At 38.0% G+C, this 24,850-nt stretch overlaps 1 long non-coding RNA gene across 2 annotated transcripts in view; it reads right to left on the bottom strand.

Moving 5' to 3' along the window:
* LOC129619940 (uncharacterized) overlaps nucleotides 1-23,630 on the bottom strand; it is a 169,899-nt gene extending 146,269 nt beyond the window's left edge. For both annotated transcript variants that reach the window (XR_008698299.1, XR_008698300.1), the window contains exon 1: nucleotides 23,310-23,630. This is a non-coding gene — a long non-coding RNA (uncharacterized LOC129619940). The remainder of the gene's footprint in view (nucleotides 1-23,309) is intronic.
* Between the last annotated feature and the right edge of the window lie 1,220 nt (nucleotides 23,631-24,850).

Genomic DNA, 24,850 nt, shown 5'->3' with positions numbered 1-24,850 from the left:
TCTGAAGTTTGAAACACTGGATTAGTTACAGCATTGTAAACAAAAGTAACTGTATTTGACTTTGAGAAGTGTCAGTACCTGATAAACAAACTAGAAGCTTAGTGAATTTTCTAATTCACTTTTGATTGATTATGCAACTTTGGACTTCTTTAATATTACTTTCATCCCCTTTCTTCTTTTTCTTCTTCTTTTTTTTTTTTTTGCAATCTGATATCTCAATTGCTTTGTCATACATGCTTCCTGCTCTCTCAAAGGGAGGTGATCTAGATTAATGAGTTTGAACTCCACAGATTAATACTCCATAAGCAGCAATCATTTTTTCAATTGATATTATTTCACTATTTCAATTTTCTGAAATCACTTGGGACCCATACTAACCTAGAGGGATAACAAACAAGAAGATTAAGCTAGAACAGCCATGATGTAAATTCTCACACAACCTTCAGAAACATACGAGTATCAATTTCATTAGAATTAGATCAAAAATGAGTTGACAGTCACTAAGGCAGAAAGACAATTTTTTCTTTAAAAGATCTTTAAAAGCTCTTTCCCTAAGGCTTGCCTTCTAACTAAAATTATGCCTGGGAGATAGATGGAAACCAGTGAGATTTCACTGTATGGAAGCACAAAATATTTACTGAAATTTGATCAAAGAGAATCAGACTATTTTTTGCCAGCGTATAGAGACAGTATTAGTGATAAAAATTAGTATAGAGGGGTGTAATGAATGTAACAATCTTCCAAAGAATCCGGATTTATTAAAATTAAACATGTGCTCTAGAAAGGCAGGCATAATATTGTTGGAGAAAAATGAACAAATTTAACAGTTAAATATTAATAGTACTATTACACATTATTGAAAACATATTAAATATTATTTATATGACTATACAACATTCATTTTTAGAGGAAAACAACTTTAAATTGAGGTTTTCATCATCCTTCCTCAAAAGTTTCAGGTGCTATAGCCCAGTTCTTCTAAGATACTAGCATAATAAATATAATAATTTGAATCAAATGGCAATATTTTCCCAAATAATTGCAATAATTTGAGCAATGTAACTGGTGGATACAAAAAAGCATTCACTTTAAAGATCTACCACTAATAAAAAGTAATATTTATCATATGCTTTGGAGAAGGAAATGGCAACCCACTCCAGTGTTCTTGCCTGGAGTATCCCATGGACAGAGAAGCCTGGCTGGATACAGTTCACAGGGTCACAAAGAGTCAGAAGCAACTTAGCAACTGAACAACCAACATCATATACTTACTATATTACAAGTGCATACTGAGTGCTTTACATACACAGTCTCATTTCATTTTCACAACAAAGTCTTCATTTCATCCTCACAGAAATGGGGTATAGAAAGATACATTTCTCAAACATGCGTAATATTTACTGGAATTTGATCACAGAAAATTTGATATTTTAATCACAATATTGTACAATGCAATTTTTACAATAATAATTGTACTATCTTTATTATAAAATATACATTAGAAAGCCTAAATAATCTACTCACAGTCACAGAAGTAATAAGAAAAGATGAAGCAAAAATTTGATTGGAGACCATTTCATCACAGAGCTAAATTCTTAACCATCATATTGACCTGACTGTATGAATATTCATTACAATAAAATACCCTGACACTTGTTTGACCAATATTCTTAAGATAAAAATAGAAGAAAGCTACTGCTAAAGCCTTTTAAAGCACAGCCTTTGGCTTGCAATAGACCATTTACTATGTTTTTGGGGTATAAATAAATATTATTCAAATCAAATGATAATCATGTTTTTACAATATACTATATACTGTAGATTTCCAGGAACCTACAACTGGGGGGAAAAGCAAAGTATATGAATAGAAGTTAAAAAAAAAAAAAAAAAAACTATTTAACTAATGGCTAGATGGCAATAAAAGAATTGTCAAGAGAAACTGTAGACTTAATTCCCCATTAAATAACAAATTGAATATTATGCAAAAATGAAAGAGAATTCATCAGGTATATACGATGAATTCAGAAAATAATTTACATAAGAGAGAGACCTAGAAGAATGTACAATATGTGAAAAGACAGGAGAGGATAATGGTAAGAGAATCTGCCTATGATAATATGTAACCCACAATTAAAAATATAATAAATCACCCTTATCTTTGTATGGTCCATTTGTTGTTTGTTGTTTAGTTACTAAGTCATGTCTGACTCTTTGCAACCCCATGGACTGTAGCCCCCAGGCTGTTCTGTCCATGGGATTCTCTAGGCAAGAATACTGGAGTGAGTTGTCATTTCCTTCTCCAGGGGATCTTCCCAACCCAGGGATTGAACCCACATCTCCTGCATTGGTAGGAGGATTTTTAACTGCTGAAGCCACCAGGGAAGCCCTGAAGAATCTGAACTGGTACTATTAGTTAAGAAGAGGTCCTAGTTAAAAAAAAAAAAGTGTGTTAATCTAGTTTTAAAAACACAGTCCATAGGTTGTTTTTGAACTGGTGAAAAAAAAAGAAGAAAAAACAAAACATAAATGGCTAATATATCTTTACAAAAGTATGACTGACTTGAAAAATGTAAGGAGAAAAATGAATATTGAAGAATATACTGCAATCTTAGGCTTTACAAAGACAACAGAGAGAAAAACTTCCAATGGATCAGAACTCCAATTGTCCCTTGAAAATAATTGATCTGTTAACATAAATTCATAGATGTAAATTCCCAGATATTTACAAGTTATTTCAAAGTGTTAGCCGCACAGTCGTGTCTGACTCTTTGTGACCCCATGGACTGTAACCCATCAGGCTCCTCTGTCCACGGGATTCTCCAGGCATGAATACTGGAGTGGGTTGCCATTTCCTTCTCCAGGGGCTCTTCCCAACCCAGGGACTGAACCTAGATCTCCGGCATTGCAGACAGATTCTTTACCATTTGAGCTACCCGGGGAAGCCTACACATACAAAGACACAATTTAAAATAAGTTTTGATGTGTCAGGAAGCATTTAACAGGAGGCTTCCTGTGTGCTGTTTTGGATCTGTCATGAATCCTCTGTCCCTTATTAATTCCTGAATATTCAGGAATTAAGTGGAGCAGCAAGCAGTGTATGCATTTCCATACAGTGATATGCAACTATTTACGACCCTCTTCCTTTTCATATGGTAAAAGTGATTACAACCCTCTCTCTTTCATATGGATGACCTCATGTTTCCCTGATAACTTGTAAGTTTTGATTTTATCTCTGCTGAAAATAGCTACCTTGTAAGACAGTATAAATATTCACACAATGGTGAATAAAACACCTTTGCTCCATCAGAGCTTTGGTCCCCGTGTCTTCTCTCTCTCCCCCTCTCTTTCTCTCTCTTTCTTTTTCAGGCTAATTCTCTGGAGTGCAGAGGCCCTCTGTGTTCACTTTCCTGCCCAGGCTTCTAAGACCCTCTTGAGAAGGTGCTCTGTGGCTTCACCCCATCGAGAGTGCACCTGAGGCCTTCTTGGTTTTCTGTGTAAACCAAGGAATATCAGCCTCTTTCTCTCTCCTTTACTTTTTTATCATCGACTCTGGACCACCAGGTTCTGGTCCATTAAAGTACCTCAACATTGATGCACTCATGATACTATCAAACAAATAGGAGTATTGTCTAAACTACCAAAAGTAATACATGAAAGCATATCATCATGGAGTAAAGAGGAATGAATTAAGTTTTAAAAGAATGGCATTATTTTGAATAATGAATTAGAAAACAAACATTGAGAATGTAATGTAACTGTGATAATTCTAATGCAATTTATTTGTAAATATTTAGTGAACACCTTCTCTTGCTTACAAACAAGCTGAACCTCAGAAATATATGGATGGGTATTGAAAGATCTCCTTGCTTGAATTAGTTTATACTTTAGTGAGAGAAACAGAAATACAATACATTAATAAAAACTCATGAGATTTTAACATTGTTTTAAAGGTAATAATAATAAATAATGATTTGGAGAATGATTTTTGAAGTTCATCTAAAATTGATAACAAAGGTTCAATGCAATTCCTAAAATTATTCCATAAAGAGATTTTTATAGATACAGACAGTATTATCCTAGCTTTTAAATGGAAAGGTAAAGGAGATCAGACTACTCAGCTAAAGCTTGCTAAAAAACACTTAGCCCATTCCATAGGTAACAGGAGCTGCTTCACTAAAACAGTGCCGGGTCATCCATCAGCATATTAGAGTAGAATATTCTCTGGATACTGGCTGAAAAAGTTTTTGGCTTGACTCCTCTAGGACTAAGCTGTTACCTTAGAATTGGCTGGTACTAGCTTGAAAGCTGTTTGAATTGAGCTGTTTAATCTGTAAGATGTTGGACCTGTTGAAAATTATTCCTTTATTCTAGAGAGACACTTCTGAAAATGAGATCCCAGGTATCTAAATATTTTGAGGGTACACCCATTACAGGGACTATAGTCAATTTAATGTTTTAAAACAGTGAGCTTTCCTCATACACATTTTAGATAAAATAGACCAATCTGACCGAAAACAACTTAGAATATCAATGACCACTATGGGGAATTTTGGATATTCCATACTTAATTTCCTTAAAACTGAATGGGACAACAATAGCTCAAAAATTTCCAGAACTGAGGCGAAAGATTTTTTTCAATTGTTATTTTGAGGCTGCCAATGTTACAAAAAGTCTAAAATTACTCTCTGCAAAATAAAACTTCAAGATTAAGTGAGGTAAACAAACACTTACAAGATAAATTTCTCCTGAAGCCTCAGTCTCTCCTTCCTTTGCTTCTTTGTCTCATGTTCCTGTCCAGCTCCACCTTGTCTCCCTCCTTTAGCTCATCCTAATCAGACTTTGCCTCTGGTGCTCTCTAGTTCATACCCTTCAACACAGCCTGTGCCTCTTCTAATTCCTGCACCTCTTCTATTACTGATTCTTCCTTCAAACTTTTATTTTTCTCTAAAACTACCCATACTCTGTTTTCTTCTGAACTTATTAAAAACCCATCCCTTTAAAATTACAACTTTTGAGGCTCCAGAGGCTAAACCCCTATTATTTCTACTTCTTTTTTATATTGCCTGGACTAAAGCTGAACTGTGAACCATTAATCAAAGATTTTCCTAAAGTAGTTGAAGATCCTTATATACTTCCTGAGAAATTTAAACTTACCAGGCTGGACTTTCATTAGATAGTTCATATGCTTGCCTGTGAAAGCCAGGCCTAGTACTGGGTAAAATCCATAATTGGGAAAATCATGAAAAGTTTCTAGGGTTACAACTCGAAGAGCAGTTCACTAACTTTCCACATGATAAGACTTGGACAATTGCTAGGTGACTTTGCTAGGCAATTCCTAGGGCTGTTGACTGTGGCTCAGATCATGAACTCTTTATTGCCAAATTAAGACTTAAATTGAAGAAAGGAGGGAAAACCACTAGACCATTCAGGTATGACCAAAATCAAATCCCTTACCATAATACAGTGGAAGTGACAAATAGATTCAAGGGATTAGATCTGATAGACAGAGTGCCTGAAGAACTATGGATGGGGATTTGTGACATTGTACAGGAGGCAGTGATCAAGACCATCCCAATGCAAAAAGGCAAAATGGTTTTCTGAGGAGGCCTTACAAATAGCTGAAAAAAGAAGAGAAGTGAGAGGCAAAGGAGAAAAGGAAAGATATACCCATATGAAAGCCAAATTCCAAAGAATAGCAAGGAGAGATAAGAAAGCCTCCCTCAGTGATCAACACAAAGAAATAGAAGAAAGCAATAGAATGGGAAAGACTAGAGATCTCTTCAAGAAAATTAGAGATACCAAGGGCACATTTCATGCAAAGATGGTAACAATAAAGGACAGAAGTGTATGGACCTAACAGAAGCAGAAGATATTAAGAAGAGGTGGCAAGAATACACAGAACTATACAACAAAGATCTTCATGACCCAGATAACAATGATGGTGTGATCACTGACCTAGAGCCAGACATACTGGAATGAGAAGTCAAGTGGGCCTTAGAAAGCATCACTATGAGCAAAGCTAGTGGAGGTGATGGAACTCCTGTTGAGCTATTTCAAATCCTAGAAGATGATGCTGTGAAAGTGCTGCACTCAATATGCCAGCAAATTTGGAAAACTCAGCAGTGGCCACAGGACTGGAAAAGGTCAGTTTTCATTCCAATTCCAAAGAAAGACAAGGTCAAAGAATGCTCAAACTACCAAACAATTGTATTCATTTCACATGCTAGCAAAGTAATGCTCAAAATTATCCAAGCCAGGCTTCAACAGTACATGAACTGTGAACTTCCTGATGTTCAAGCTGGATTTAGAAAAGGCAGTGAAACCAGAGATCAAATTGCCAACATCTGCTGGATCATGGAAAAAGCAAGAGAGTGCCAGAAAAACACCTGCTTCTGCTTTATTGACTATGCCAAAGCCTTTGACTGTGTGGATCACAACAAACTGAAAAATTCTTCAAGAGATGCAAATACTAGACCACCTGACCTGCCTCTTAAGAAACCTATATGCAGGTCAGGAAGCAACAGTTAGAACTGGACATGGAACAACAGACTGGTTCCAAATAGTAAAAGGAGTACGTCAAGGGTGCATATTGTCACCTTGCTTATTTAACTTATATGCAGAGCACATCATGTGAAGTGCTGGATTGGATGAAGCAGAAGCTGGAATCAAGATTGCCAAGAGAAATATCAACAACCTCAGATATGCAGATGCTACCCTCCTTATGGCAGAAAGTGAAGAAGAACTAAAGAGCCTCCTGATGAAAGAGGAGAGTGAAAAAGTTGGCTTAAAACTCAATATTTAGAAAACTAAAATCATGGCATCTAGTCCCATCACTTCATGGCAAATAGATGGGGAAACAGTGGAAACCATGGCAGACTTTATTTTTTGGCTTTCAAAATCACTGCAGATGGTGACTGCAGTAATGAAATTCTAAGCCACTTGCTCCTTGGAGGAAAAGTTATGACCAACTTAGACAGCATATTAAAAAGCAGAGACTTTGCCAACAAAGGTCCATCTAGTCAAATCTTTGGTTTTTCCAGTAGTCATGTACGGATGTGAGAGTTGGGCTATAAAGATAGCTGAATGCCAAAAAACTGATGCTTTTTGACTGTGGTGTTGGAGAAGACACTTGAGAGTCCTTTGGGCTGCAAGGAGATCAAACCAATCCATCCTAACAGAAATCAGTGCTGAATATTCACTGGAAGGACTAATACTGAAGCTGAAACTCCAATACTTTGGCCACCTGATGCAAAAAACCAACTCATTTGAAAAGACCCTGATGTTGGGAAAGATTGAGGGCAGGAGGAGAAGGTGACAACAGAGGATGAGGTTGTTGAATGGCATCAATGACTCAATGGACATGAGTTTGAGTAATCTACAGGAGTTGGTGATGGACAGGGAAGCCTGGTGTGCTGCAGTCCATGGGGTCACAAAGGGTTGGGCATGACTGAGCAACTGAACTGAACTGAATTGAGGGCTGTTGATTGAAACAAAATTTAGACTTGCACACAAAAATCTGAGGAATCCAATCATGACTATTAGAATTGACTTTAGATTACTTTTAAAGAGAATTCTGGTCTTCCTTCAGATGTTGATTCCTCCTGGGTAGCTTTTAAATCTGTTTATTATGGGTTGAACCTGGACCTTTCCATTCTAGCAAAAAAGGTCAGAACAGAACGGGAAACTATATCCACTCTAGATTTACTCAATCCAACAAACCAGCTCTCTCATACTCTACATGAGTCACTTCATAGGAAGACAGTCAAAATTCTGAATCCTCAATACCAGTAAATGATGGCAGCTAAGCAAAACCAGGGATTCCCAGGTGGTTCAGTGGAAATAAATCCGCTTGCCACTGCAGAAGACACCCGTTCAATCACTGGGTTGGGAAGACCCCAGGAGGAAATGACAACCCATTTCAGAGTTCTTACCTGGAAAACCCCATGGACAGAGAAGCCTCGCATGCTACAGTCCATGGGATCACAAAGAACTGGACATGACTTAGTGACTAGGTATGCAAACAAAACTAAGATGCTCCAAACTTCTGGTATTATTACAAAGAGCCAGGGCACTGGAAAAAAAGAATGTTATAAATTGCAGTGCTTTGGGCACCTTCAGCTATCTAACCAGCCTTTCTAATCCGTTCCCAATTTTTGATGATAGGGTCATGAAGAACTACACTTTTCCCAATCCTACCTCTATACTGGTTTAGACAAACATTATTACAGATTGGGGATGAATCTCTTCCAGTTCTGACTTACACTGGAGCCATTCTTGGTGCTCAACCCCCCCTTACAAAGAAGTCCCTACTTCAGCGTACAAAGATAGTTCAAATAGGGGAGATCACTAATGAACCTCAAGAAATCCCTGTCTCTGAACCTATTCTGTTTTATTTAGGTCCCTTGGGATATACACACCATTTCCTCCTTGGTTTCTCTGCCCCTTTAGGACAATACTTCTTAGAGAAGCATTATGCCAGGTTTTTTTCCCCCCAAAAGGTGTGAATAAATCTAGAATAGTAATCATAAAATTGAACTAAATGACCTTTAATTTTGTTTTGTCTCTTATGATGATAGAGCTGATTCTGAAAACAGTGATCACTTGTCCATTTTTAATTAGCTACCACTCTCTTTATAGGCCAAATCTCCAGGTGATAGTGACAAAATTCATAGCATGCCTCCCATCAAGATTCAAATAGAGGCCTTGAAACCTCTCCCAGAATTAGGCAATGCCCTATCAGAAGCCCTTCAGGGCATAAAGTCCATAATAGAAGATCACAAACTTCTAGACTTCATTATACTTGTACTACTGGCCCATGTAACAACTCTATTTTCACCAATATGAAAACCTAAGATATGAGGACAGTGGTTTGCTCTGGATCAATAAACAACATTGTTATCCCTCAACACCCTGTCCTTCCTAACGTTAATGCATTACCATTATTAACATCCATTCTCACCAGAAGTCCATTCTTTATTATGATTGATTTATGCAGAGCATTCCCTAGCATTCAGTTGATGAAGCTACCCAGTACCATGCCCAAGGCCAGGGGCAGTGGCCGGGAGGAGCAACCTCACACCTGAGGCCAGGGGTGGCGGCCGGGAGGACCAACCCCACTTCCAAGGAGCCATGCATGCCAGGGAGCAGGAGGGCCTAGAGGAGCTATCCCAGGTTGAAGGTCAGGAAGGGAGGTGGTGAGGAGATAGCCCTCATCCAAGGTAAGGAGCAGTGGCTGTACTTTGCTGGAGTAGCTGTGAAGACATACCCCATGCCCAAGGTAAGAGAAACTCAAGTAAGACGGTAGGTGTTGCAAGAGGGCATCAGAGGGCAGACACACTGAAACCATACTCGCAGAAAACTAGTCAATCTAATCACACTAGGACCACAGCCTTGTCTATCTCAATGAAACTAAGCCATGCCCAAGGGGCAACCCAAGATGGGCAGGTCATGGTGGAGAGATCTAACAGAATGTGGTCCACTGGAGAAGGGAATGGCAAACCACTTCAGTATTCTTGCCTTGAGAACCCCATGAACAGTACGAAAAGGCAAAATGATAGGATACTGATAGAGGAACTCCCCAGGTCAGTAGGTGCCCGATATGCAACTAGAGATCAGTGGAGAAATAACTCCAGAAAGAATGAAGGGATGGAGCCAAAGCAAAAACAATACCCACCTGTGGATGTGACTGGTGATAGAAGCAAGGTCTGATGCTGTCAAGAGCAATATTGCATAGGAACCTGGAATGTCAGGTCCATGAATCAAGGCACATTGGAAGTGGTCAAACAAGAGATGGCAAGAGTGAATGTTGACATTCTGGGAATCAGAGAACTGAAATGGACTGGAATGGGTGAATTTAACTCAGATGACCATTATATCTACTACTGCGGGCAGGAATCCCTCAGAAGAAATGGAGTAGCCATCATGGTGAACAAAAGAGTCCAAAACGCAGTACTTGGATGCAATCTCAAAAACGACAGGATGATCTCTGTTCATTTCCAAGGCAAACAATTCAATATCCCAGTAATCCAAGTCTATCTCCCAACCAGTAACGCTGAAGAAGCTGAAGTTGAACTGTTCTATGAAGACCTACAAGACCTTTTAGAACTAACACCCAAAAAAGATGTCCTTTTGATTACAGGGGACTGGAATGCAAAAGTAGGAAGTCAAGAAACACCTGGAGTAACAGGCAAATTTGCCTTGGAATACAGAATGAAGCAGGGCAAAGACTAATAGAGTTTTGCCAAGAAAATGCACTGGTCATAACAATCACCCTCTTCAAACAACACAGGAGAAGACTCTACACATGGACATCACCAGATGGTCAACACCGAAATCAGATTGATTATATTCTTGCAGCCAAAGATGGAGAAGCTCTATACAGTCAGCAAAAACAAGACCAGGAGCTGACTGTGGCTCAGATAATGAACTCCTTATTGCCAAATTCAGACTTAAATTGAAGAAAGTAGGGAAAACCACTAGACCATTCAGGTATGACCTAAATCAAATCCCTTATGATTATATAGTGGAAGTGAGAAATAGATTTAAGGGCCTGATGAACAATGGAATGAGGTTCATGACATTGTACAGGAGACAGAGATCAAGACCATCTCCATGGAAAAGAAATGCAAAAAGACAAAATGGCTGTCTGGGGAGACCTTTCAAATAGCTGTGAAAAGAAGAGAAGTGAAAAGCAAAGGAGAAAAGGAAAGATATAAGCATCTGAATGCAGAGTTCCAAAGAATAGCAAGAAGAGATAAGAAAGCCTTCCTCAGTGATCAATGCAAAGAAATAGAGTAAAAAAAAAAACAGAATGGGAAACACTAGAGATCTCTTCAAGAAAATTAGAGATACCAAGGGAATATTTCATGCAAAGATGGGCTCGATAAAGGACAGAAATGGTATGGACCTAACAGAAGCAGAAGATATTAAGAAGGGAAGGAAAGAATACACAGAAGAACTGTACAAAAAAGATCTTCACGACCCAGATAATCACGATGGTGTGATCACTGACCTAGAGCCAGAAATACTGGAATGAGAAGTCAAGTGGGCCTTAGAAAGCATCACTACGAACAAAGCTAGTGGAGGTGATGGAACTCCAGTTGAGCTCTTTCAAATCCTGAAAGATGATGCTGTGAAAGTGCTGCACTCAATATGCCAGCAAATTTGGAAAACTCAGCAGTGGCCACAGCACTGGAAAAGGTCAGTTTTCATTCCAATCCCAAAGAAAGGCAATGCCAAAGAATGCTCAAACTACTGCACAATTGCACTCATCTCACATGCTAGTTAATTAATGCTCAAAATTCTCCAAGCCAGGCTTCAGCAATACGTGAACCGTGAACTTCCTGATGTTCAAGCTGATTTTAGAAAAGGCAGAGGAACCAGAGATCAAATTGCCAACATCTGCTGGATCATCGAAAAAGCAAGAGAGTTCCATAAAAACATCTATTTCTTCTTTATTGACTATGCCAAAGCCTTTGACTGTGTGGGTCACAATAAACTGTGGAAAATTCTGAAAGAGATGGGAATACCAGGCCACCTGATCTGCCTTTTGAGAAATCTATATGCAGGTCAGGAAGCAACAGTTAGAACTGGACATGGAACAACAGACTGGTTCCAAATATGAAAAGGAGTACGTCAAGGCTGTATATTGTCACCCTGATTATTTAACTTATATGCAGAGTACATCATGAGAAACGCTGGACTGGAAGAAGCACAAGCTGGAATCAAGATTGCCGGGAGAAATATCAATAACTTCAGATATGCAGATGACACCACCCTATGGCAGGAAGTGAAGAGGACCAAAAAGCCTCTTGATCAAAGTGAAAGTGGAGAGTGAAAAAGTTGGCTTAAAGCTCAACATTCAGAAAATGAAGATTATGGTATCTGGTCCCATCACTTTATGGGAAATAGATGGGGAAACAGTGGAAAGAGTGTCAGACTTTATTTTTTAGGCTCCAAAATCACTGCAGATGGTGATTGCAGCCATGAAATTAAAAGACGCTTACTCCTTGGAAGGAAAGTTATGACCAACCTAGATAGCATATTCAAAAGCAGAGACATTACTTTGCCAATAAAGGTTCGTCTAGTCAAGGCTATGGTTTTGCCAGTGGTCATGTATGGATGTGAGAGTTGGGCTCTGAGGAAGGCTGAGCGCTGAAGAATTGATGCTTTTGAACTGTGGTGTTGGAGAAGACTCTTGAGAGTCCCTTGGACTGCAAGGAGATCCAACCAGTCCATTCTAAAGGAGATCAGCCCTGGGATTTGTTTGGAGGAAATGATGCTGAAGCTGAAACTCCAGTACTTTGGCCACCTCATGTGAGGAGTTGACTCATTGGAAAACACCCTGATGCTGAGCGTGATTGAGGGCAGGAGGAGAAGGGGACGACAGAGGATGAGATGGCTGGATGGCATCACTGACTCGATGGACGTGAGTCTCAGTGAACTCCGGGAGTTGGTGATGGACAGGGAGGCCTGGCGTGCTGCGATTCATGGGGTCGCAAAGAGTAGGACACGACTGAGTGACTGAACTAAACTGAACTGAGAAGAAAAACAATTCAGCTCCACAGTAATGCTTTAAAGTTTTACTGAGTCCTTCTTATTTCTCCCAAATATTAAAGGCTTATATGAGTGATACAAAATTGCCTGGAGGTTCTACTTTGTTTCAATATGTAGATTATTAGCCTGTTTGTTCTCAGGTTCCTCACAGGAAGACTACATGCACTTTCTTAAACTTTTATTCTCAAAGGGACCTAAGACCATCAAAGAAAATTTTCAGTTTGCCCAAACTCAGGTTTGATAATGAGGTTATCTGTATCCGGACAACTATTAGACCTAGATTTATACAGACTTCACAATGTCCTGAGTTTCTTCAAACCACAAACTAAGCATCAGCTTTGAAGTTTTTTCCATCTAGTTGGTTCTTGCCAAAACTGGATTCCTAATTTCTCTCTTATGGATAAACTTCCATATGTTTTACTAAAGAATAACAAGCCTGACCCATAGTATGGGAAGAGCCAGATGACACAAACTTTAAGGCCTTCAAGGTAGTTTAATGAACCTACCTCCCTTGAGCAATCCAATAATCAGATTCCTCCTTTACTTTTACATATTGAAAAGGAAGAAAATGCCCTTGGGGTATTCCAATCAGCAAATGAACCCTGTGGGATGGGGATACCCTCCATCCTTATAGAGCCAATACTGTCAACTATCCATTGGTTAAACCACTGAGAAAAACTTTGTGGGATCTTCTTTAACCATTTTTGTATCTCATGCAATAAAGGCTTTCCTGAATTCTTATCACACTCAATGTTAACCAGCCAGATGCTTCACCTCCTGTGAAGTCCTTTTGCAAAGTGCTCCTCATATAATTCTTTTACACTGTAATAACCTTAATCCTACTTTTTCCCCCTCTATCCCCCTCACAACTACTCAATGCTGATCAATTACCTCCTGTCTTCTTGTGATGATCTTCAGGATATTCCTCTGGGTAGCACTGACTTCGCATGGTTCACTAGTGGTTCTTACATAAAAGATGACGTGGCAAATACTGTGCTGAGTATGCTATTGTTACTCTTTTTGATGTTGTTGAGGCAGCATCTTTATCTATGGCTATTTCAGCTCCACAGGCTGAATTTTATGCTCTTGCACTGGCTTGTGGGGTGTCCCAGGTAGCTCAGGGGTAAAGAATCCATCTTCCAACACAGGAGATGCAAGAAACATGGGTTCAATCCATGGGTTGACAGACCCTCTGGAGGAGGAAATGGCAACCCACTCCAGTATTCTTGCTTGGAAAATCACATAGACAGAGGAGCCTACAGTGGACTACAGTCCATAGGGTCACAAAGAGTTGGACATCACTGAGAGACAGCATGCATGCACATTGGCTTGTATTTTCAGCCAAGGGTAAAACTCCCAATATCCTTAGTAGATATGTTTTTGGAGTAGCTTGTGATTTTGGAATGTTGCAGAAGCAATGTGGCTTCCTTACTTCCATCTGAAATAAAATTAAAAGTATTCCCAAATTACTAGATGCCTTACTTTTAACTACCACTTTAGTTATTCTTAAGATTCTGAGGCCTTCTAAACTTGACATTCTGCAACTAAGGGAAATCACCTTGCTAATACTTTCACAAAGAGTGCTGTCCTGAAAGAACAAAGAGTAGCCAAGCCTCTGTCATGGTCCAAGGAATATTTCCCCCAACAATACTATAGAAAAGTTGGCTACAGAAACCCATCAATTGGCCCTAAAAAAGGAAAAAAACAAGATTGGAAATTCAACAATTGTAAGTTTGATAAAAAGGAGAAAGTCTTGGCTTAGGCCAACTATCAACCAAGTCCTACTAGAGACTCTAAAATTCCCACTCCTCATCACTGTACACATGTTAAACTGCCGGCCTACTGACAAAATGATAGCTTTCATGAGTTAATATTGATGGGGAAACATTTGCAAGGTCATAAAAAGTGCCTACCTGACTCGTCCCAGCTGTTGAAATACAATCTGATAGACATAATCTTGTTTTCATAGAAAAATCTTTGCATAGTGTACTCTCAGGATACAAAGACCTTATGCATCATACCTTGATATCTGGAGATTTCTTCTATTAGTAAAGACATCTCCAGAAAAACTCTCTCTGACCTCACTGGACAGGCCCCTAACAGGTACTGCTTACCAACTTTTTTTTTTTTTCCCCAGCTCTGCTTACCCACTTTTGTGCCACCACACTCCAAAGAAAAGACTCTTATTCACATGACACATCTAAAGTAAGCACTAAACCCTGACTGGACCTGCACATCACCTAGTGACCTCAAAGTACAGATTTCCTAGAACTGAAGCAGACCACATCAGATGAAACAGCTTTCCAAAGATATCTGAACCATGCTTCTTGGAAATCTATCACTAAACATTTGATGATGACATAATTCAAGTGATCTCCAATGACTAAAATCTTGATAACATATGGACTTACATAAAATTTGCCAGAGAGTTCTCTCTTCTACTTCTTTTTGTTACTCAAATGTGACCTCTACAGGTTTCTTATCTGTGCACTCTCCTTTCAGTGTGAGACACTATACCAAGGAAAGTTCCTCCCTGGCCTTGAGAGACAAAAATCTGTTAAATCTAGAAAGGCTGACTCTTGAGGAGTGATGCTTCCAAAAATTGTGATTAAAAAAGGGAGCTATAAAAAAAGTAATAAATAACAACCTCAATTAAATATAGGTGGGAGATCAGAATGGGGAGTTCTCTTGCCCTGAGACAAGAGCAAAACCTAAAAGAAAAAAGAAAGACTCTTCCTCTTTCCTCGCAAGGACTCAGCCATTGAAAAGCCATGGACTCTATGCTTTCTACAACCCTCCCAACTTCATTTTCCCCTCTATAAAGTGTGTTTGTTTTGTTTCCTCATGCTCTTCAGACAGCTGCATATGGCTCACTATGGTGGCAGACATCAAACTGCAATTCTCTGCTGACCCCAGACAAACCCATTTTTGCTGGGGAAATATCAGGCTGACTATTTCAGATCAACAGAAACCAATACAACAAGGAAGTTAAAGCTTTTCTTCAAATAAGACAAAATTAAAGTTAAAAAAATAATTTAAATGAGGATAATTAACGCCACCCACACACAGTCAACTATATACACCATGAATGTCTTTACTCTGATAGGCCCTGTGATATTTATAATCCTCACAGAAATCCTAAAGAGATTTAATTCCAAATTTTATAGAGAGGATAGTGACTCTCAGAGAAGTTAAATAAATCATAACCCAGGTGACTAATACCTGGGATAACATAGATGGGATTTGAACCAAATCTGCTTGATTCCAATTTCATAATCTTTTAGGTTATAACCCACAACATAGATTATCTTTATTCAAGCTGACAACAAAAAAACATCCTTTACCTCTCTACTTTTCTATTGAAATGAATCATATTAGGCTTTATTCTTTAAAAAGTCAATCATCTTTCATTTACTTACACAGAGCAACAGAGTGTGAAAAAACCATCAGAGGGATTTTAAGAGTAGCATGCACAGTATAATAAACAGGTCTGTGCGAGGCTCATTAGAGCCATCATCTCCAGAATTCTCAATCATCAAGATAAAGATTTAATATTGACACCATGTTAAAGACAACAGACTCAGTGAGGATGCTTGAGGGTGCCTTATCTTTAGATAAACAAAGGCAAACTGAAAGAATAGGAAATTAAAGGGATAAAACATGAGGGAAATTCAACATTTTATTTTTGTAACCAAAATTATTACATTTCTGGAAGTTTTAATGAGACCATGAGCATCATTTCAGGCAGCCACAGTTATATTTCTGAGATCATATATATTTTCTGAGATCATATATATTTAATGATTATATTTATTTTCTTCTCAAATGTGGAATATCCTATTCTAATACAGTATATAAACTGAGTTGACTAAAATATATAAATACAGAGGCTTCATAATTATATGTCAGTATATAAAACAATTGTTCAAAAATGGGCTAATGATATTTTCTACAGGTTCACTCGAAAGAACCTTAGCTTTTGTCTTTCCTCCTTTTTTTAAATCTGCTAAATTAGTTTACTGGGAACCCAAGTTGCTCCTCCCAGACTACAGTCAACTGGTGGAACGTTAAGAATTAGAGAAAGCTCATGAAAAGGTAACTTTTCTGAAAAGGCAACCCTTTTCTTTTCCTCTTGTTCGAACATGAGAAAATTATTTTCCTCCATTCTTCAAGAGGCCTGAAATCTCTCCCCTATCAGAAACACTCAGAGCCCCCAATCTGGGCAAGTGCACACAAGAGCACTGGTGTCCATTAGGTGTTAGTTCCTTTTATCCTGGAAATGCTGAGAGTGTATTTCTTGTCATCACTAATTAATCAAAACAACCAAAATAAAGCCAGATTAGTGAGTAAAATAACCAAAAGAAAAAAAAAAAAAAACCTTGGAAATATTCCTCTCAGAATTTTAACAGATGTTCAACTACACATTTGTATTTTACTTACAGGAGATAAATATTATGAGTTTTACTAAAGTCAGTCAGGTCACAATTAATATTTTTTCATTTATATAATTTACTCATAAATATCACCTGAATCTTTAGGAAGGATGCAGTTCACCTAGGATTACTTTGTTCATATTCTAAATGAATAATAATTATTTGATTAAAGTTGGATAATATGAATATTTATATTCCAAAGCTTAAAATTTATGTAACTTGAACATGTAAATTTACCATGAAAAACATCCAAATTAATCAGTAAAATTTCATAAGCCATTAACATATTCACTAGACATTAATCTACATTTTGTGTTTTCCCATGACACTATTGAATTTAAAAAGTGAATCCTACAACCGAAGTCACATATTAAGCAATTTTCAAATTTTTTAAGGGTTAGTTTGAAAATGGGATAGGTATTCTAAATCTCAAAATTAAATCTCTTTCTAAATAACTGTTCTACATTTAACCTTTTCCTCAGATATTGAGTCATTCTATCATACACGCTGGAAAACAGTGATTAATATATAAATATATTTTATATTGTTTGTTATCAAATAACAAATGTAAAAAGCTAAGAAATAGTAAAAGAAATTGCAACAGTGACATTCTGAAACTTGTTCAGTTTATCAATAGAAAGCATTATTTTTTTTAACTTTTTAGATGAACATATGCCATTTACTAAATTTTAAGAGCCAATTATTTGCTTTCAAGTAGTGATTTTGGAGCCCCCCAAAATAAAGTCTGACACTGTTTCCACTGTTTCCCCATCTATTTCCCATGAAGTGATGGGACCAGAGGCCATGATCTTCATTCTCTGAATGTTGAGCTTTAAGCCAACTTTTTCACTCTCCTCTTTCACTTTCATCAAGAGGCTTTTTAGTTCCTCTTCACTTTCTGCCATAAGGGTGGTGTCATCTGCATATCTGAGGTTATGGATATTTCTCCCAGCAATCTTGATTCCAGCTTGTGCATCCTCCAGCCCAGTGTTTCTCATGATGTACTCTGCATAGAAGTTAAATAAGCAGGGTGACAATATACAGCCTTGACGTACTCCTTTTCCTATTTGGAACCAGATTGTTGTTCCATGTCCAGTTCTAACTGTTGCCTCCTGACCTGCATATAGGTTTCTCAAGAGGCCAGTCAGGTGGTCTGGTATTCCCATCTCTTTCATAATTTTCCACAGTTTATTGTGATCCAAATGGTAAATAGATAGGGAAACAATGGAAGCAGTGTCAGACTTTATTTTTTGTGGCTCCAAAATCACCACAGATGGTGATTGCAGCCATGAGATTAAAAGACGCTTACTCCTTCGAAGGAAAGTTATGACCAACCTAGATAGCATATTCAAAAGCAGAGACATTACTTTGCCAACAAAGGTCCATCTAGTCAAGGCTATGGTTTTTCCAGTAGTCATGTATGGATGTGAGAGTTGGACTGTGAAGAAAGCTGAGCCCCAAAGAATTGATGCTTTTGAACTGTGGGGTTGGAGAAGACTCTTGAGAGTCCCTTGGACTGCATGGAGATCCAACCAGTCCATCTTAAAGGAGATCAGCCCCGGGTGTTCTTTGGAAGGACTGATGCTAAAGCTGAAACTCCAGTACTTTGACCACCTCATGCAAAGAGTTGACTCATTGGAAAAGACTGATGCTGGGAGGGATTGGGGTCAGGAGGAAAAGCGGATGACAGAGGATGAGATGGCTGCATGGCATCACCGACTCAATAGACGTGAGTTTGAGTGATCTCCAGGAGTTGGTGATGGACAGGGAGGCCTGACGTGCTGCAATTCATGGGGTCGCAAAGAGTTGGACACGACTGAGCTACTGAACTGAACTGAACTGATACCTTTATTAGTGTTACCAATGCTTTTTTAAAAATAGAATTCATATTTTAAGAATATCATGAAGGTAAATAAGTAAATCATCTACTCATTAGGATGAATACAAGGTCATAGGAAAAGTGCTTTAATAGACCTTTTAACTATAATATAAAGGGATTAACATTAAACATAATGGAAAAATACCATCTCTTTTGAACCTACAATGGTTAAAAAATAAAACAGGAAAAGGCTCTTTATAAAAGCATGAACGCAGTTTTTAAAAGGCTTCACACTTTCTGCTGCAGAAAACATAAATTACATACTTTGCAACCAGCTGTAATGGTAGGAATAGGCAGCTGGTCCAATTTACTGTATAGTACTATTGTACATATTGTTTGATGCACAAATTACTTATAATTTCTAGAAGTGCATCTTTGCAGTTTGATATTTTTAAGCAGCACTCCAACAACTTGAAAAGTTATAGACTTTGGAGAGGCTTGTTCTGAATAAGCTTTACCATTGCTGAGTGTGTTTTTCTACATCATGGTTCACAATAGTCATTTTATATGTTCATAAAAGTAAACAAAAATGCAAGATATTTTCCATAAACTTTAAGAAAGAACTTAGAAAATTTTGGTGATTTTCATATTCAGATTCTTTAAGTTAAATATCTGTGTCCACTGCAAGAGAATATTTGCACCTAAAAAACTGTCATCATCCTCATTAGGGAAAAGAACTCAAAACTCTAGGCAACACTGAATTTGGGTCAAGTATGCTGGGAAAGAATTCATGAATTTGGGCACAGAGATATTAAAAGAAAACTCTTGGTTTTATAAAACCAAAGAGGAAGGGCAAGGATCCAGATTAAAATCAAAAGGTCATTTTACCTACTGTGAAATTGTAAGAAGGATGAATCCACCATTTTTCCAAGTATCTGAATTTGTCTTTTCATATATGCCAATGTGTTGAATCAACAGGAGGGAAGGCTAAAAATCCCTTTTCTCTGTTTAGTCCCTTGTCACTGCAAGCCATGTGCCCTAGGACAGCTTCCTTTTAAGTGCAAATCCTGTGTTTTCTGGCTTCTACAACCCCTTGGTCAGCCTGCACATTGCAGCTGCCATAGAACACTATCCATATTTTCAGCCCTAAAGTGGTGAGTTCCATTTTGATGACATACTATTAATATTTTCTCTAGTATATTCTCAAACTGTTCTATCCCTATCATTCTCCTGCCATGATAATCACAAACTATATGTCAAAAATGGAAATGTAAAAGTTCTGTAAACTATCATCAAATGGACTCTAAGTGATTCTCAATGGTTTCTTCCTAAGTGTTTCCTTTGGTCTTTAGAGCTCTCTGCATTTTCCTATGTAACTATGGGAAAGCGAAAATAAAGATTAACTCATTATGGTCCTTGTAGATCTCTTCCACCAATCTTGGCCTTCTGTTCTAAGCATTTGATCTTTATTCATCTTCCATCTTTTGCATTCATGAAGCACCTTTTTTAACACTGATATTACCTCTATCTGTACTCCTCTGTAGGAGGTTCTTAATAACACTGTACAGAAATAAAAACACAGAACAAGTCTACACAACTACATCTAAGTATATAGATATTGTGACTGATTTCACCTTTTGTATAAGGTATCACCTCATGTCTCACAGATTGCTATTACACCTCACTGGGTCCCAGATCCACTGACTGAGTTGTACGCATGGCTTCTCAACTTGAAGGCACAATGAGATCTCCAACTCAATTGAAACTACAGCTCTGATTTCCATTCCCCTGATCACTCTTCCTCCCAAATTTTAAATATTAGGGAGTACAACTAGAAGATATCTTGTTTCCTAAAGTCAAAAAATAGGGCATTGTCCTGTATTATTTGCTCATGCTCAGTCACTCAGTCATGTTGATTCTTGGCAGTCTCATGGATTGCAGCCTGCCAGGCTCATTTGTCCATGGGATTTCCCAGTCAAGAGTACTTGAGTGAGTTGTCATTCCATTCTCCAGGGGATCTTCCCAATCCAGATATCTAACCTGAGTGTCCTGCATTGCAGGCTGATTTTTTTGCCATATATCATCCATATTATTTGCTTGAGTTACCAAAATAAAGTACCACATATTTGATGGTTTACCAGGTTTGATTTCTCACAATTCTGGATGACATAAGTCAAGGATCAAGGTATTGGTTTTGTCTGACGTCTCTTTCCTGGGTTTGTAAATGACTATCTTATTCCTCTGTCTTCATATGACCTTGCCTCTGTACGTGTGTTCAAATTTCTTATTATTAAGTAGATTTAAATTTTAGAAATTGGGTTATGAATCCATGGTTCAAAACCTGACTTCAATATTTACAAGCTGTATGATCTTGCAGCACTATTTTAAACTTTCTGTACTTTACTTCCCTGAATTAAATTTGCTATGATAGCATGCACATTTTGTGAATTTTGTGTGTTTTAAATGAGTTAATAAAACATTCTTAGAACATCACCTTGTGCATACTGATAATCATAGCACATGGTACTTATGTTATAATTTTCAAGAGAATATAACTAACATATATATAATCAATTTAATCACCTTATAGTTTCAACTAATAAATAAATATATGCTTCTTTGGACAGTTTAAAATAATAACAAAAGGGATAAATTGTCATGATGTGGTGCAAATTACCCCTATCAAATCCCTACTAAAGCAAAGCAAGGTGGATAAATATTTCTATATGTAAAAATGAATTGCCTATAAGAATACAATATGGTAAACACTAATTTGGGGCTTCCCAGGTGGCACTAGTGGTAAAGAACCGACCTGCCAATGAGACATAGGTTCAATCCCTAATTCAGGAGGATCCCCTGGAGAAGAGCATGGCAACCCACTCCAGTATTCTTGCCTGGAGACTCTCATGGACAGAGAAGCCTTGCGGGCAACAGTCCATAGGGTAGCAAAGAGTCAGACATGACTGAAGTGACTTAGCATGCACATGCACACAAATATTAATTTACTATAGTAAATACTACTTACTAATTTAGTAATGCTAAACAGATATATTTTCCTGCCTTAAAGATAAAACATGTAAAAGTGTTATCTTTTCTTTCAAAAAAAAGTCACCTACCAATATTCTGGTGCTATGAATCAAAATGCATTAATTCACCAAATACAAAAAAAGTATTTAACAATTACACTTCTTATTAGGGGTTAAAATGTTCTGGATGAGGAAATGTTAAATGTTAAAATGTTCTAGATGAGGAAAAATACCATGTCTTTTATCATAGAGGTAAGGACAGTTTAATATGTGGTTGAACATTTAGAAGGATTACTTCATTATCTAAGTTTTGATCATTTCCTTATTTTAAATCGCTATATTTCTAAATACATTGTAGCCTTGACAAGAAAAAGAAAATGTTAAATATTTATTTAGTTAAAATGCTGAGGAATAACTTTATTAATTTGAAGGGAAACCATAGAACCAAATTTCAAAGAGCAAGCTGCATGTCACCACTGACAATACCTAAATTTATGTACTCACTTTCGTTTAAGTGTATCTGAGAACCTTTCTCTACCAGCATATATACAGTCTCTATTGTCTATTATCTTTTATCACTATAAGTTAACAATCTCATCATCCCTTTTCTTTTCGTGTGAAAATATGTCATAATGTTGTTTTGCCTGTGAAAGTAGGATTTCTGCTTAATTGCAAGGCTAACTGCTCAAAAGAACCTGGTTAAAAGTATAAGCAGGTAGTGACAGACTGGAAGATAAAATATTGAATCCTGAGACTCAATTTGTAATGAATCTATATTCCACATGCCAAAATCATTTGGCTACCCATAGTTTAAGGAATCCAAGGGAACACTTCAAAGAAATAGATACAAGGGAGGATGAGTCTTTGAACTAGATTTCTTTTAGAGTGGAAACACGAATTGGCAAAAAACCCACAGATGTTCGCCACATGAACAGGTAAAAAATACTACTCTTTCAAATATATTTATCAAAGTCTTCTCTGCCTTTCTGTAATTTCATTTTAAATGGACTTACTTTTCAGCTGTTCTCTGCTTAAAAACCCTAATAAGTAAAGACAGATTGTATGACTTCATTAACAATAGTAAGCCAGAATCTCAAGGCCTTTCCTGAGCCTCTTTTCTCGGCATATGTAATTTTCTAATTGCTGTTCTCTAAAGCAAGAAATGCAATTAGAAAAGTGTTATCTGAGGACACAACTCAACTGAACATTATTTGGCATTTCAATTTGTTTTCTAGCATAGAATCACTGTAATGGAAATTCTACTTGAAAATTTGGTTTGTCATAATCACCTGCAATTGAGTTTATGGTTAATCCACACATATTGATTTCCTTTTTTTCAAATTTTCATTGGACTATAAGCAAACTCGTTAGCACCCACAAAAAATTCAATGGGAATACTCTTAATAGCAACTAACATAGGAATCAGAACAGCATAATATTAGTATATATTTTTTAAGTATTCATTTATTTACTTACTAGTAGCACTGTGGAGTGGAGAAGGCAATGGCACCCCACTCCAGTACTCTTGCCTGGAAAATCCCATGGATGGAGGAGCCTGGAAGGCTGCAGTCCATGGGGTTGCTAAGAGTCGGACACTACTGAGCGACTTCACTTTCACTTTTCACTTTCATGCATTGGAGAAGGAAACGGCAACCCACTCCAGTGTTCTTGCCTGGAGAATCCCAGGGACGGGGGAGTCTGGTGGGCTGCCGTCTATGGGGTTGCACAGAGTCGGACACGACTGAAGCGACTTAGCAGCAGCAGCACTGTGGAGGATATTTTCCCAACCCAGGGATCAAACACACATCTCCTGTATCGCAGGCAGATTCTTTACCATCTGAGCCACCTGAGAAGCCCTTTATTAAGATGATCTGTGGTAAATTAAAGATGAGTACACATTCTTTTCTACTTCTTCTGCAAAGGTGAGTCGCTGAATTGTGTCCAGCTCTTTGTGACTCACAGACTGTAGTCCACCAGGCTACTGTGTTCATGGAATACGTGGAATTCTCCAGGCAAGAATACTGGAGTAGGTTGCCATTTCCTATTTCAGGGGATCTTTTTGACCTAGGGATTGACCTGGGTATTCTGCATTGCAGGCAGATTCTTTACCATGTGAGCCACCATGGAAGCTCCACTTCTTCTGAAAGGTGGTATCTAGTTCTCTTTTCCTTGAATCTGAGCCGGCCTAAGTGAATTTTTTGGCTAATAGAATACTGCAGGAATGTTTGAGACTTTCAAGGCTAAGTTACACTCCCTGCTGCATCCATTTGGGCCTCTTGGAACACTTGCTGATTGAAATCACTTGCCAATTTGTGAGGAAGCACATGCAGACCAATGTAGAGACTCATCTGAGGCACCCAAATGACACCCTGACTGAGCTCGCAGCTGACAGCCCATACCAATTTGCCAGATATCTGAGTGAACCACCTTGAAAGTGAAACCTCAAGCTTTACTTCCTCCATCCCAGCTGATGCTACAACAAGCAAAAAAGCCATTCGTGTTGAGATATCCAAAAACTGCAGATTTGCAAGTAAAATTAATGATTGCTATCATTTTAAGTTGCTAAATTTTGAGATAATTTGTAATACAGCAATAAATAACCAGAGCAAGGACCGTAGCATAAGTGAAGTTATGCAAATAGAAAAAGGAAAAGAGATTATTTAATGTACTGTTATTGTTTTTATCATTATACCCTTTCCTGCTGCTGCTAAGTCGCTTCAGTCGTGTCCGACTCTGTGCAACCCCATAGACGGGCTTCCTACCAGGCTCCTCTGTCCCTGGGATTCTCCAGGCAAGAACACTGGAGTGGGTTGCCATTTCCTTCTCCAATGCATGAAAGTGAAAAGTGAAAGTGAAGTCGCTCAGTCGTGTCCGACTCTTAGTGACCTCATGGACTGCATGCAGCCTTCCAGGCTCCTCCATCCATGGGATTTTCCAGGCAAGAGTACTGGAGTGGGGTGCCATTGCCTTCTCCAATTATACCCCTTAGAGTTCAGTTATTAATGGCATTCTTGTAG

Source organism: Bubalus kerabau, chromosome 9, assembly GCF_029407905.1.
Source record: "Bubalus kerabau isolate K-KA32 ecotype Philippines breed swamp buffalo chromosome 9, PCC_UOA_SB_1v2, whole genome shotgun sequence".
Taxonomy (NCBI): Eukaryota; Metazoa; Chordata; class Mammalia; order Artiodactyla; family Bovidae; genus Bubalus; species Bubalus kerabau.
Note: the sequence above shows the minus strand (reverse complement) of the source record. Positions and strands in the feature narration are given on the sequence as shown.